The 13,208-nt window shown below is 51.4% G+C and overlaps 1 long non-coding RNA gene across 1 annotated transcript; it reads right to left on the bottom strand.

Annotated features, from left to right (window-relative positions):
* Window positions 1-460: 460 nt before the first annotated feature.
* Window positions 461-13,166, bottom strand: LOC147084196 (uncharacterized). The gene is made up of 4 exons (XR_015075812.1): window positions 13,080-13,166; window positions 12,268-12,320; window positions 4,068-4,159; window positions 461-1,683 (listed from the first exon to the last, which is right to left on the bottom strand). It is a non-coding gene; the product is annotated as an uncharacterized LOC147084196 (long non-coding RNA).
* Between the last annotated feature and the right edge of the window lie 42 nt (window positions 13,167-13,208).

The raw sequence follows: 13,208 nt of genomic DNA, 5'->3' as shown, positions 1-13,208 counted from the left end.
GATGCTATCGCAGTCTTCCTCAGTATTAACTACACCCCCCAATTTAGTGTCATCAGCAAATTTTGAAATTGTACTTCTGATTCCCAAGTCCAAATCATTCATGTAAATGGTGAACAACAGTGGTCCCAGCACCAATCCCCGTGGAACACCACTTCCCACCTTCCGCCCGTCTGAGTAAATACCTTTAACTCATCCCGTCACTATAACTGGACTTGTCTCCATTCCCGTGCCGAGGGGATTGCTGTACCAGATGGGAGGGGCAACATTTGGGGACTCTCGATTCTCCACCAATTCCCATTCCCCTTCTTTCTGGTGGATAACGGAGGTGCCACTGTGTGTAATGTGCAAGTCAGTAAGACTTGTCAGCGAGGATTAATCAGCACTTTCTAATTGGAGATGATAATCAATGGAATCTTTCAGACAATGAATTGTAGATTTTATAGCAAAGATTAATATACGATTGAAGTAAAAGGTCATAACTTTATTGTAAAATATTTCAGGGACACACATCAGAAATTAAGGGGAAAGATCAGACAGCAGTACTTAAAGGGACACTGTTGCCCCGACAACTCAATCAGCTATATATCCAGAATATTAAAATCCAGCCCAGTTATAGGGGTTATTAACATCAGCAGAAACAAACCCCAACTGTCAGAATCAACATGGTTCAGTCCTGAATGTGACTAACAGCAGCAATAACAGCAGAATCGAACCTCTGCAGTCACTTGTGAACGTGCTGGTGTCTCAGCAAGTTGGATGACTGATTGAATCCCTTCTCACACACTGAGCAGGTGAACGGACTCTCCCCGGCGTGAACTCGCTGGTATGCCAGCAGGTTGGATGACTGATTGAATCCCTTCTCACACACTGAGCAGGTGAAGGGCCTCTCCCCAGTGTGAATGTGCTGGTGTCTCAGAAGGTCAGAGGAATTAGTGAATCCCTTCTCACACACGGAGCAGGCGAATGGCCTCTCCCCAGTGTAAAGCGCTGGTGTCTCAGAAGGTCAGAGGAATTAGTGACTCCCTTCTGACACACGGAGCAGGTGAATGGCTTCTCCCCAGTGTGAATGTGCTGGTGTCTCAGAAGGTCAGAGGAATTAGTGAATCCCTTCTCACACACGGAGCAGGTGAACGGTCTCTCCCCAGTGTGAATGTGCTGGTGTATCAGCAGGTTGGATGAATTAGTGAATCCCTTCTCACACACAGAGCAGGTGAATGGCCTCTCCCCAGTGTGAATGTGCTAGTTTATCAGCAGGTTGGATGAATTAATGAATCCCTCCTCACACATGGAGCAGGTGAACGGTCTCTCCCCAGTGTGAATGTGCTGGTGTATCAGCAGGTTGGATGAATTAGTGAATCCCTTCCCACACTCGGAGCAGGTGAACGGCCTCTCCCCGGTGTGAACTCGCTGCATCGATGAGTTTCCAGCTGGGACATGGAGCTGAATCAGTTGAAGCCTCATCCACACGCACAACACGTGTACGGTTTCTCCCCGCTGTGAACGGTGCGATGTTTTTTCAGACTGTGTAACTGTTTAAAGCTCTTTCCACAGTCAGTGCACTGGAACACTCTCACTCGGGTGCGTGTGTCTCGGTGCTTTTCCAGTCACACCGATCTTCGAAATCTTTTCCCACAGACAGAACAGGCAAACATTTCTCCTTCCACATTCAAAGGCCGATATTCCCTGTAAAAGCAGTTTACAAAAGACATCACTGTAAGTTCAGGATTAAAATTTGGAACAGATAATTCTAGTTTCTATGGAACATTCTCTCCTCTCTTATTACATAGAATTACACAGATTGTACAGCACAGAAACAGGCCAATCGGCCCAACTGGTCCATGTGGTGTTTATGCCCCACACGAGCCTCCTCATTGAATGGCGGAGCAGGCTCGAGGGGCCGAATGGCCTACTCCTGCTCCTATCTTCTATGTTTCTATGATGTGGTGTACATGAACTTCCAAAAGGCATTTGATAAAGTGCCACAGCCATGGGCTTCAACTTTTCTGAGAAGCCCATTAATAAAAGGGACAGTGGCAGCATGGATATGAAATTGGCCCAGTGACAGGAAACAGAGGGTAGTGGTGAACGGTTGTTTTTCGGACTGGAGGAAGGTACACAGTGGCGTTCCCCAGGGGTCGGTTCTAGGACCACTGCTTTTCTTGATATGTTCTGGATGAGCAAAAATGTTCTCCAATTAAATATTGGGAAGACTGAAGCCATTGTTTTCGGTCCCCACCACAAACTCCGTTCCCGAGCCACTGACTCCATCCCTCTCCCTAACATCTGTCTGAGGTTGAACCACACTGTTCGCAACCTTGGTGTCATATTTGACCCTGAAATGAGCTTCTGACCACATATCCACAGTATAACAAAGACCGCCTACTTCCACCTCGGTAACATCGCCCGTCTCCGCCCTTGCCTCAGCTCATCCGCTGCTGGAACCCTCACCCGGGCCTTTGTCACCTCTAGACTTGACTGTTCCAACGCACTCCTGGCTGGCCTCCCACATTCCACCCTACGTAAACTTGAGGTCATCCAAATCTCGGCTGCCCGTGTCCTAACTCGCACCAAGTCCCGTTCACCCATCACCCCTGTGCTCGCTGACCTATATTGGCTCCTGGTTAAGCAGCGCCTTGATTTCAAAATTCTCATCCTTGTTTTCAAATCCCCTCCATGGCCTCGCCCCTCCCTATCTCTGTAATCTTCTCCAGCCCCACAACCCCCTGAGATATCTGCGCTCCTCTAATTCTGCCCTCTTGAGAATCCCTGATTTTAATCGCTCAACCTTTGGTGGCCGTGCCTTCTGTTGCCTCGGCCCTAAGCTCTGGAATTCCCTGCCTCAACCTCTCCACCTCGCTACCTCTCTTTCCTCCTTTAGGACGCTCCTTAAAACCTACCTCTTTGACCAAGCTTTTGGTCACCTGCCCTGTCTTAAAATACTCCTGTGAAGCACCTTGGGACGTTTTACTACGTTAAAGGCGCTATATAAATACAAGTTGTCCTTGTTGATATATATCAGTGACTTGGGCGTGGGTGTACAGGGCACGATTTCAAAATTTGCAGATGACACAGAACTTGGAAGTATAGTGAACAGTGAGGATGATAGTGATAGACTTCAAGAGGACATAGACAGGCTAATAGAGAGGGTTCGAGTACAGGAACAAGGATGTCTTGCTGCAGTTGTACAGGGCCTTGGTGAGACCACACCTTGAGTATTGTGTGCAGTTTTGGTCGTCTTACCTGAGGAAGGACGTTCTTGCCATGGAGGGAGTGCAGCGAAGATTCACCAGACTGATACCTGGGATGGCAGGAATGACGTATGAGGAGAGATTGGGTCGATTGGGCTTATACTCGCTGGAGTTTAGAAGAATGAGGGGATCTCATTGAAACTTATAAAATTCTGTCAGGCCTGGACAGACTAGATGCAGGAAGGATGTTCCTGATGGTCGGGGAGTCCAGAACCAGGGGTCACAGTCTAAGGATAAGGGGTAAGCCATTTAGGACTGAGATGAGGAGGAATTTCTTCACCCAGAGAGTGGTGAACCTGTGGAATTCTCTACCACAGAAGGCGGTGGAGGCCAATTCATTAAATATATTCAAGAAGGAGTTAGATATATTTCTTAAGGCTAAAGGGATCAAGGGATTTGGGGAGAAGGCAGGGACAGGGTACTGAGTTTGGATGATCAGCCATGATCTCATTGAATGGCGGAGCAGGCTCGAGAGGCTGAATGGCCTACTCCTATTCTTCTATGTATTCAATCTTTCCTTGCAGCTGAAATTCTCTAGTCCTGGCAACATCCTCGTAAATCTCCCGTCTCGAGCACAGTCACATCTTTCCTGCAATGGGGACGACCAGAACTGCACGCGGTGGCCTAACTGGTGTTTTTGTACAGTTCAAGCAGAACCTCCCTGCTCTTACATGATACAGAGAGAGGCACTGCTCCTTTAAATACCTGGGGAGCACCCATTCCCCTTTAAATGGCCAAGCAATTCTTTTTGTTGAAAAGGGGCCGCAGTCCCCTTTGACTCACCCCCCCCCCACCCTCTCACCCACCACAAATACTCACAAGAGAGAGAGAGAGAGGAGGAAGAATGCTGGTCTTTGTCCCTTTAAAAGTGGCTGCCCACCAAAATGTTCACAGCACCAGGGCTCTTTGTTCTGGATAAAAGTCGAAAAGAGAAAAGGTTCACTTATTTTTAAATGAATGCAACTGATGAATAGCCTTGCAATAAAGGTAATGCAAAGGAATAAACACTCACAAGCTGGGTTTTTATCCACCCTCCTCCTCCTCCCCTTCCCTTTAACAGCTCCTGCAGACAATCAAAGCAGGAACGATAGCAAAATAATGCAGGTGCTGGAAATCCGAAATAACAACAGAAAGTGCTGGAAAAAGCCAGCAGGCCAGGCAACATCCGTGGAGAGAAATTAGAGTCGACGTTTCGGGTCGAAACCCTTCTTCAAAACTGGAAAGGAAATGGAATAGATGGAAAGGCAGGGCTGGGGAGGGAACCAAAGAAGTGAAGAGACATTAAGAGGTATTCAAAACCAGACGAGCTGGTGATCGGACTAGTGGAGACAATAGACGGCTCAGTTTAGGTGTGAAATGTCCTGGCAGAATGAGAGACAGCTGCCATGTAAAAAAAGAGGAAAGGGGTGGGGGGAAAACCCAAAACAAAGGGGTGGGGGGGAAAATATAAGTAAAAATGTAATAGGGGCGAACTGGAGATTGAGTCCGGAAGCTGCAAAGCAGGAAAGCGGCCTGCAGCCCACCGAGGTCCCAGCCCCCTCCCTCCCGCGCCGCCATTGGTTGGAGGACCGTCAGCCCGCCCGGTCCTCCCAGCATTTTCCGCGCTCCTGATTGGAGGGCGCCTCGCGTCAATCACCCCCCTCCGATTACGCGCTGACGCCAGCACGCAACGCCCAGGGGTCGTTTGGATCGGCGCGCGCCACCGCAAGGTAAAAAAAAAGGACACCCCACACAAATGAAGAAAAACAAAAATAATAATAATCGCACTTTAGAGGGGAGGAGGTTGGGGGAATTAATGAGTGTTTTCAATTTGTTTCGCAAAAAAAAATATTTGAAAAGCTTCCCAACGGTGCGAGGTGGGCTGTGCATGTGTTCCAGCCAGCCTGTGACTACCCCACGTGGGCCCGGGGGCCGGACACGCCCACTTACCTTCCCCTGCACCAATCACAGCGCGGGCAGGCGCTTCTCTCAATCCCCACCTGTCAATCACCCTCCCTTCCCCTGCACCAATCACAGCGCGGGCAGGCGCTTCTCTCAATCCCCACCTGTCAATCACCCTCCCTTCCCCTGCACCAATCACAGCGCGGGCAGGCGCTTCTCTCAATCCCCACCTGTCAATCACCCTCCCTTCCCCTGCACCAATCACAGCGCGGGCAGGCGCTTCTATCAATCGTCACCTGTCAATCACCCTCCCTTCCCCTGCACCAATCACAGCGCGGGCAGGCGCTTCTCTCAATCCCCACCTGTCAATCACCCTCCCTTCCCCTGCACCAATCACAGCGCGGGCAGGCGCTTCTATCAATCGTCACCTGTCAATCACCCTCCCTTCCCCTGCACCAATCACAGCGCGGGCAGGCGCTTCTCTCAATCCCCACCTGTCAATCACCCTCCCTTCCCCTGCACCAATCACAGCGCGGGCAGGCGCTTCTCTCAATCCCCACCTGTCAATCACCCTCCCTTCCCCTGCACCAATCACAGCGCGGGCAGGCGCTTCTCTCAATCGTCACCTGTCAATCACCCTCCCTTCCCCTGCACCAATCACAGCGCGGGCAGGCGCTTCTATCAATCACCACCTGTCAATCACCCTCCCTTCCCCTGCACCAATCACAGCGCGGGCAGGCGCTTCTCTCAATCACCACCTGTCAATCACCCTCCCTTCCCCTGCACCAATCACAGCGCGGGCAGGCGCTTCTCTCAATCCCCACCTGTCAATCACCCTCCCTTCCCCTGCACCAATCACAGCGCGGGCAGGCGCTTCTCTCAATCACCACCTGTCAATCACCCTCCCTTCCCCTGCACCAATCACAGCGCGGGCAGGCGCTTCTATCAATCGTCACCTGTCAATCACCCTCCCTTCCCCTGCACCAATCACAGCGCGGGCAGGCGCTTCTATCAATCACCACCTGTCAATCACCCTCCCTTCCCCTGCACCAATCACAGCGCGGGCAGGCGCTTCTCTCAATCACCACCTGTCAATCACCCTCCCTTCCCCTGCACCAATCACAGCGCGGGCAGGCGCTTCTCTCAATCCCCACCTGTCAATCACCCTCCCTTCCCCTGCACCAATCACAGCGCGGGCAGGCGCTTCTCTCAATCACCACCTGTCAATCACCCTCCCTTCCCCTGCACCAATCACAGCGTGGGCAGGCGCTTCTATCAATCGTCACCTGTCAATCACCCTCCCTTCCCCTGCACCAATCACAGCGCGGGCAGGCGCTTCTCTCAATCACCACCTGTCAATCACCCTCCCTTCCCCTGCACCAATCACAGCGCGGCAGGCGCTTCTCTCAATCACCACCTGTCAATCACCCTCCCTTCCCCTGCACCAATCACAGCGCGGGCAGGCGCTTCTCTCAATCCCCACCTGTCAATCACCCTCCCTTCCCCTGCACCAATCACAGCGCGGGCAGGCGCTTCTCTCAATCCCCACCTGTCAATCACCCTCCCTTCCCCTGCACCAATCACAGCGCGGGCAGGCGCTTCTCTCAATCCCCACCTGTCAATCACCCTCCCTTCCCCTGCACCAATCACAGCGCGGGCAGGCGCTTCTCTCAATCACCACCTGTCAATCACCCGCCCTTCCCCTGCACCAATCACAGCGCGGGCAGGCGCTTCTCTCAATCACCACCTGTCAATCACCCTCCCTTCCCCTGCACCAATCACAGCGCGGGCAGGCGCTTCTCTCAATCACCACCTGTCAATCACCCTCCCTTCCCCTGCACCAATCACAGCGCGGGCAGGCGCTTCAACAATCGCCACCTGTCAATCACCCTCCCTTCCCCTGCACCAATCACAGCGCGGGCAGGCGCTTCTCTCAATCCCCACCTGTCAATCACCCTCCCTTCCCCTGCACCAATCACAGCGCGGGCAGGCGCTTCTCTCAATCACCACCTGTCAATCACCCTCCCTTCCCCTGCACCAATCACAGCGCGGGCAGGCGCTTCTCTCAATCACCACCTGTCAATCACCCTCCCTTCCCCTGCACCAATCACAGCGCGGGCAGGCGCTTCTCTCAATCACCACCTGTCAATCACCCTCCCTTCCCCTGCCCCTCGTGGTGTCGATTGACAGCGGTGTCAGCCAATGAGGTGCAGGAAGGGGCGGGACCAGGGCCAGGACTAACAAAGCCTGAACTCACTCAATTAAATACCTGCAGCCAAAAAACACTTTTATTTAGTCAGCCAAAAAACAGCAAAGTAAATGAGGTTTGTTGAGTCAGTAAAGTCTATTTTAGAAACATAGAAACATAGAGGATAGGAGCAGGAGTCGGCCATTCGGCCCCTCGAGCCTGTTCCGCCATTCAATGCGATCATGGCTGATCATCCAAATTCAGTGCGATAGCAAAATACTGCAGATGCTGGAAATCCGAAATAACAACAGAAAATGCTGGAAAAACTCAGCAGGTCAGGCAACATCCGTGGAGAGAAATTTGAGTTGACGTTTCGGGTCAAAACCCTTCTTCAAAACTGGAAAGAAAAGAAAATAGATCGAAGGCAGGGCTGCGATGAACAAAAGTAAAAGAGACAATAAAAGGTGTTCGAACCCAGACGAGATGGTAATGGGCCGGTGGGGACAAAAGACAGCTGAGATTAGGTGTGAAGTGTACTGGCAGGATAGGAGACAGCTGCCAGGTGGGAGAGAGAAACAAAAGGAGAAGGGGGGGGGGGAAAGGAGGACCCTAAACAAAGGGGTGGAAAAAATTATAAGTAAAAAAGTAATAGGGGCCGAGGTTATGATCTGAAATTGTTGAACTCGATGCAGAGTGCCTAATCGGAAGATGAGGTGCTGTTCCTCCAGTTTACGTTGAGCTTCCGTGGAACAATACAAGAGGCCAAGGACGGTGAGGTCCGAGTGGGAATGGAGCGGTGAATTAAAGTGACCGGAAGCTCGGGGTCACCCTTACAGACTGAACGGAGGTGTTCCGCAAAGCGGTCACCCAATCTGCGTTTGGTCTCCCCAATGTGGAGGAGACCACATCGTGAGCAGCGAGTACAGTATACTAGATTGCAAGAAGTACAGGTAAATCGCTGTTTCACCTGGAAGGGGTGTTTGGGGCCCTGGACAGTGGGAAGGGGGGAGGTATAGGGGCAGGTGTTACAGCGGGGGAGTGGGACTGACTGGATTGCTCTGCAGAGAGCCGGCACGGACTGGATGGGCTGAATGGTCTCCTTCTGTGCCGTTATGACTCTCTGGGGTCTAACCAGGGCTTTGTATAGCTGTAGCTTATAAGGAGAAACTGGTTGCAGTGGCAGGAGGGTCGGTAACCAGAAGACACAGATATAAGGTCATTGACAAAAGAACCAGCGGCGAGGAGAATTTTATTGACGCAGCGAGTTGTTGTGATCTGGAATGCGCTGCCTGAAAGGGCGGTGGAAGCAAAGTCAATAATAACGTTCAATGGGGATTGAGGTAAATACTTGAAGGGGAAACATTTGCAGGGCTATGGGGACAGAGCAGGGGAGTGGGACTAAATGGAGAGCTCTTTCAAAGAGCCGGCACAGGCACAATGGGCCGAATGGCCTCCTTCTGTGCTGTATGATTCTAGGAGCCACTCCTGGAGTGGAGTGGTGCCCGCAGGGATCGCCTGGCAGGAAATTGGGAGGAGGTGGTGCACACGCAGACAGCACCTGATTTCGAGACACTGTCCTTTTAAAATTAGCCCTCCACAGGCAAGGAGGGACTCGGTCCCTTTAATGAAAATCACTTTGAAAAGAAGAGTCCCTGTCCCTTTAAGAGCCCTCTGCCCACCATTCCCACCTTTTTCGTAAAGTCTTTGAAAGTAATAATAAAAGTTCGTGCAGAAAAAATGTGAGTGTGTGTCTGACTATTTTAGTGAGTATCTGTGTGTCTGTGTGTCTGTCTGTATGTGTGTGTGTGTGTCTGTGTAGAATAGCATCATAGAATGATACAGTACAGAAGGAGGCCATTCGGCCCATCGTGCCTGTGCCGGCTCTTTGAAAGAGCGATCCAATTAATCCCACTCCCCCTGCTCTTTCCCCAAAGCCCTGTAAATGTTTTCCCTTCAAGTATTTACCTCAATCTCTTGTGAATTATAATATTGAATCTGCTTCCACCGCCCTTTCAGGCAGCGCATTCCAGAACACAACAACTTGGTGTAAAAATCTGTTTCCTCATGGCACCTCTGGTTCTTCTGCCAATCGCCTTAAATCTGGTTTCTGTCCCTTCAGCCATTGGAAACGGTTTCTCCTTATTTACTCTCTCAAAATCCATCCTGATTTTGAACAACTCTATTAAATCTCTTAATCTTCTCTGCTCTAAGGAGAACAACCCCAGCTTCTCCCGTCTCTCCACGTAACTCAAGTCCCTCATCCCTGGTCCCATTCTCGTCAATTTCTTCTGCACCCTCTCCAAGGCCTTGACATCCTTCCTAAAGTGTGGTGCCCAGCGGAAGCCTAGCCAGTGTTTTATAAAGGCTTAGCATAACTTCCTTGCATTTGTACTCTATTCCTCTATTAATAAAGTCAAGGATCCTGTATGCTTTATTAACAGCCTTCTCAACTTGTCCTGCCACCTTCTAAGATTTGTGTACATACCCCCCGAGGCCTCTCTGTTCCTGCACCCTCTTTAAAACTGGACCATTTAGTTTATATTGCCTCTCCTCATTCTTCCTGCCAAAGTGAATCACTTCACGCTTCTCTACATTAAATTTAATCTGCCACGTTTCTGCCCATTTCACCAGTCTGGCTACATCCTCCTGAAGTCTGTTACTATCCTCATTGTTTGCTACATTTCCGAGTATCGTGTCATATGTAAATTTTGAAATTTTGCCCTGGATCCCCAAATCCAGGTCATTAATATATATCAAAAAAAGCAGTGGTCTGAATCAATGTTCACGTTAAGTTGTGCGGCCACGCAGCGGTCTGGAGGTCCCGCGCAGCCGGCTCACCGCCCTATAAATGGAATAAACGCACATGCGTGGGAATTGGAATGGGCCGTGCAGCCCGTTAAAGGGGCCACGCACCTCAAAAAAAGAGGGAACATTGATCCTAATACCGACCCCTGGGGAACATCACTGTTTACCTCCCTCCAGTCTGAAAAGAAACCGTTCACCACTACTCGATAGCAAAATACTGCAGATGTTGGAAATCCGAAATAACAACAGAAAATGCTGGAAAAACTCAGCAGGTCAGGCAACATCCGTGGAGAGAAATTTGAGTTGACGTTTCGGGTTTGACCCTTCTTCAAAACTGGAGAGAAAAGGAACTAGATCGAAGGCAGGGCTGCGATCGGACAAAAGAATAAAAGAACCAAAAGAAGTAAAAGAGATTAGAAGCTAGACGAGATGGTAATAGGCTGGGATTAGGTGTAAAGTGTACTGGCAGGGCAAAAGATAGCTGCCAGGTGTGAGAGAGAAACAAAAGGAAAGGGGGGGGGAGGAAAGGAGTGGAAAAATATAAGTAAAAATGAAATAGGGGCCGAGGTTATGATCTGAAATTGTTGAACTCGATATTGAGACCGGAAGGCTGCAGAGTGCCTAATCGGAAGATGAGGTGCTGTTCCTCGAGTTTACGTTGAGCTTCCGTGGAACAGTACAAGAGGCCAAGGACGGTGAGGTCCGAGTGGGAATGGAGCGGTGAATTGAAATGACAGGCGACCGGAAGCTCGGGGTCACCCTTACGGACTGAACGGAGGTGTTCCGCAAAGCGGTCACCCAATCTGCGTTTGGTCTCCCCAATGTAGAGGAGACCGCATCGTGAGCAGCGAATACAGTATACTAGATTGCGAGAAGTACAAGTAAATCGCTGTTTCACCTGGAAGGGGTGTTTGGGGCCCTAGACAGTGGGGAGGGGGGAGGTATAGGGGCAGGTGTTACATCTCCTCCGCTTGCACGGGAAGGTGCCAGGCGAAGGGGAAGGGCTGTTTGGGGTGATAGAGGAGTGGACTAGGGTGTCTCGGAGAGAGCGGTCCCTGCGGAATGCTGAAAGGGGAGGGGAGGGGAAGATACGTTTGGTGGTGGGATCACTTTGGAGGTAGCGGAAATGCCGGAGGATGATCCGTTGAATGTGGAGGCTGGTGGGGTGAAAGGTGAGGACAAGGGGAACCCTATCGTGGTTCCGGGAGGGAGGGGCAGGGATGAGGGCAGAGGTGCGGGAGATAGAACTGACACTGTCGAGGGTAGTGTCAACCACGGTAGAGGGGAATCCTAGGTTGCGGAAAAAGGAAGACATGTCTGAAGCACTGGTGTGGAAGGTGGCATCGTCGGAGCAGATACGGCGGAGACGGAGAAACTGGGAGAATGGAATAGAGTCCTTACAGGAAGCGGGGTGGGAGGAAGTGTAGTCCAGGTAGCTGTGGGAGTCAGTGGGCTTGTAGTAAATATTGGTCGATAACCTATCCCCAGAGATGGAGACGGAGAAGTCGAGGAAGGGAAGGGAAGAGTCAGAGATGGACCATGTGAAGGTGAGCGAAGGGTGGAAATTGGAGGCAAAGTGAATGAAATTGTCAAGTTTGGGGCGAGAGCAGGAAACGGCACCGATACAGTCATCAATGTATCGGAAAAAGAGGTGAGGGAGGGGACCCGAGTAGGACTGGAACAAAGATTGTTCCACATAGCCCACGAAAAGGCAGGCATAGCTAGGACCCATGCGGGTACCCATGGCAACACCTTTGATTTGGAGGAAATGAGTGGAGTTAAAGGAGAAGTTGTTCACCACTACTCTCTGCTTTCTGTCCCTTGGCAGAAAATTGGGAGGGGGAGAGAGCAAACAGCACCTGATTTCTCACCAAGCACTCACGGGAGCAGGGGATTAGCCCTACTTTAAATGTCAGTCTCTTAAATATACATTATATAAAAAGGGAGAAGCTGTCCCTTTAAAATTGGTCATCCACAGGGACGCGGTCCCTTTAATGAAAACTCATAGAAAAGGAGAGCGCCTGTCCCTTTAAGAGAACCCCCACCACTCCCATATTCTCTTAAAGTGCTTGAAATTAATAATTAAAAACGCAGAAAATTAATATTTAAAAAATTAATTCAGGGAGAAAAAATATTTTTACTCACATTTGCTCCACAGGGTTTCTTGTTTCTGTTTCTCTGTTTAAAACAAGTATCTTCTGTAAAATAAAATTAGTTTGAGCTGTAAAATGGGAAAGGAACATTAAAAATAAAATTTCCCAGGCTCACAGATCCTGACCAGGCCCCTTTACAAAATGGCGGCGGGCCGATCCCAGGCCCCGCCTCCTCCTTCGCCGCGATTGGTTGGAGGACCAAAGCCCCTCGGTCGCTCCGCCTCCCCTCGCTCATTGGTGGAGCGCTCAGTGTCAGTCAGTGCACGCCGGCGACGTCGTGACGTTGCAGGGTGGGCGGTTGGAGCAGGCGGGAAATTAAATTCATTTAAATTAAATCTCCCGTCAGCCTCCTCTGTCCCACTGAGCCGGTGCAAGTCCCGCCCCTCGGGCTCCCCGATTGGTTGGAGGACCCGCCACCGGCCCGCTCCTCCAGCCCCGCCCACGGGATGCCGCTAGTCCCGCCCCTCGGGCTCCCCAATTGGTTGGAGGACCCGCCGCCGGCTCGCTCCTCCAGCCCCGCCCACTGGGTGCCGCCAGTCCCGCCCCTCGGGCTCCCCGATTGGTTGGAGGACCCGCCGCCGGCATGCACCTCCAGCCCCGCCCCGCTCGCTCCCTATTGGTGGGAAGCTGCCGTCAATCAGGCGGCGGGCCCGGGTGACGTGTCCCTGAGGAGATCACGTGCACCGTCCAAGTGCCGCCGCTCGGTCCGGGGCCTCGCGGACTCTGAGGTTTTTCTATTTCTCTCGATTCTCTCCCGATCCACCCCGCGCCATTCTCCACCCAATCAGAGCGGAGAAAACTCACTTTGCGTCACCGATCGCGACTCTGGAACCGACACCAAGGCCTTTCCCCGGAATGGCCCCGCGCCGACTCCGTCCGGCAGGATCCCAGTGCGCAGGCGCAGCACCGAGTGGGGGAGGGGGGTTGGTCTCC

This window comes from Somniosus microcephalus, unplaced genomic scaffold (assembly GCF_052327205.1).
Source record: "Somniosus microcephalus isolate GS21.2 unplaced genomic scaffold, FLI_Smic_1.0 unresolved_chr9, whole genome shotgun sequence".
NCBI lineage: Eukaryota > Metazoa > Chordata > Chondrichthyes > Squaliformes > Somniosidae > Somniosus > Somniosus microcephalus.
The sequence above is the reverse complement of the archived record's forward strand: the minus strand, read 5'-3'. Positions and strand labels throughout refer to the sequence as shown.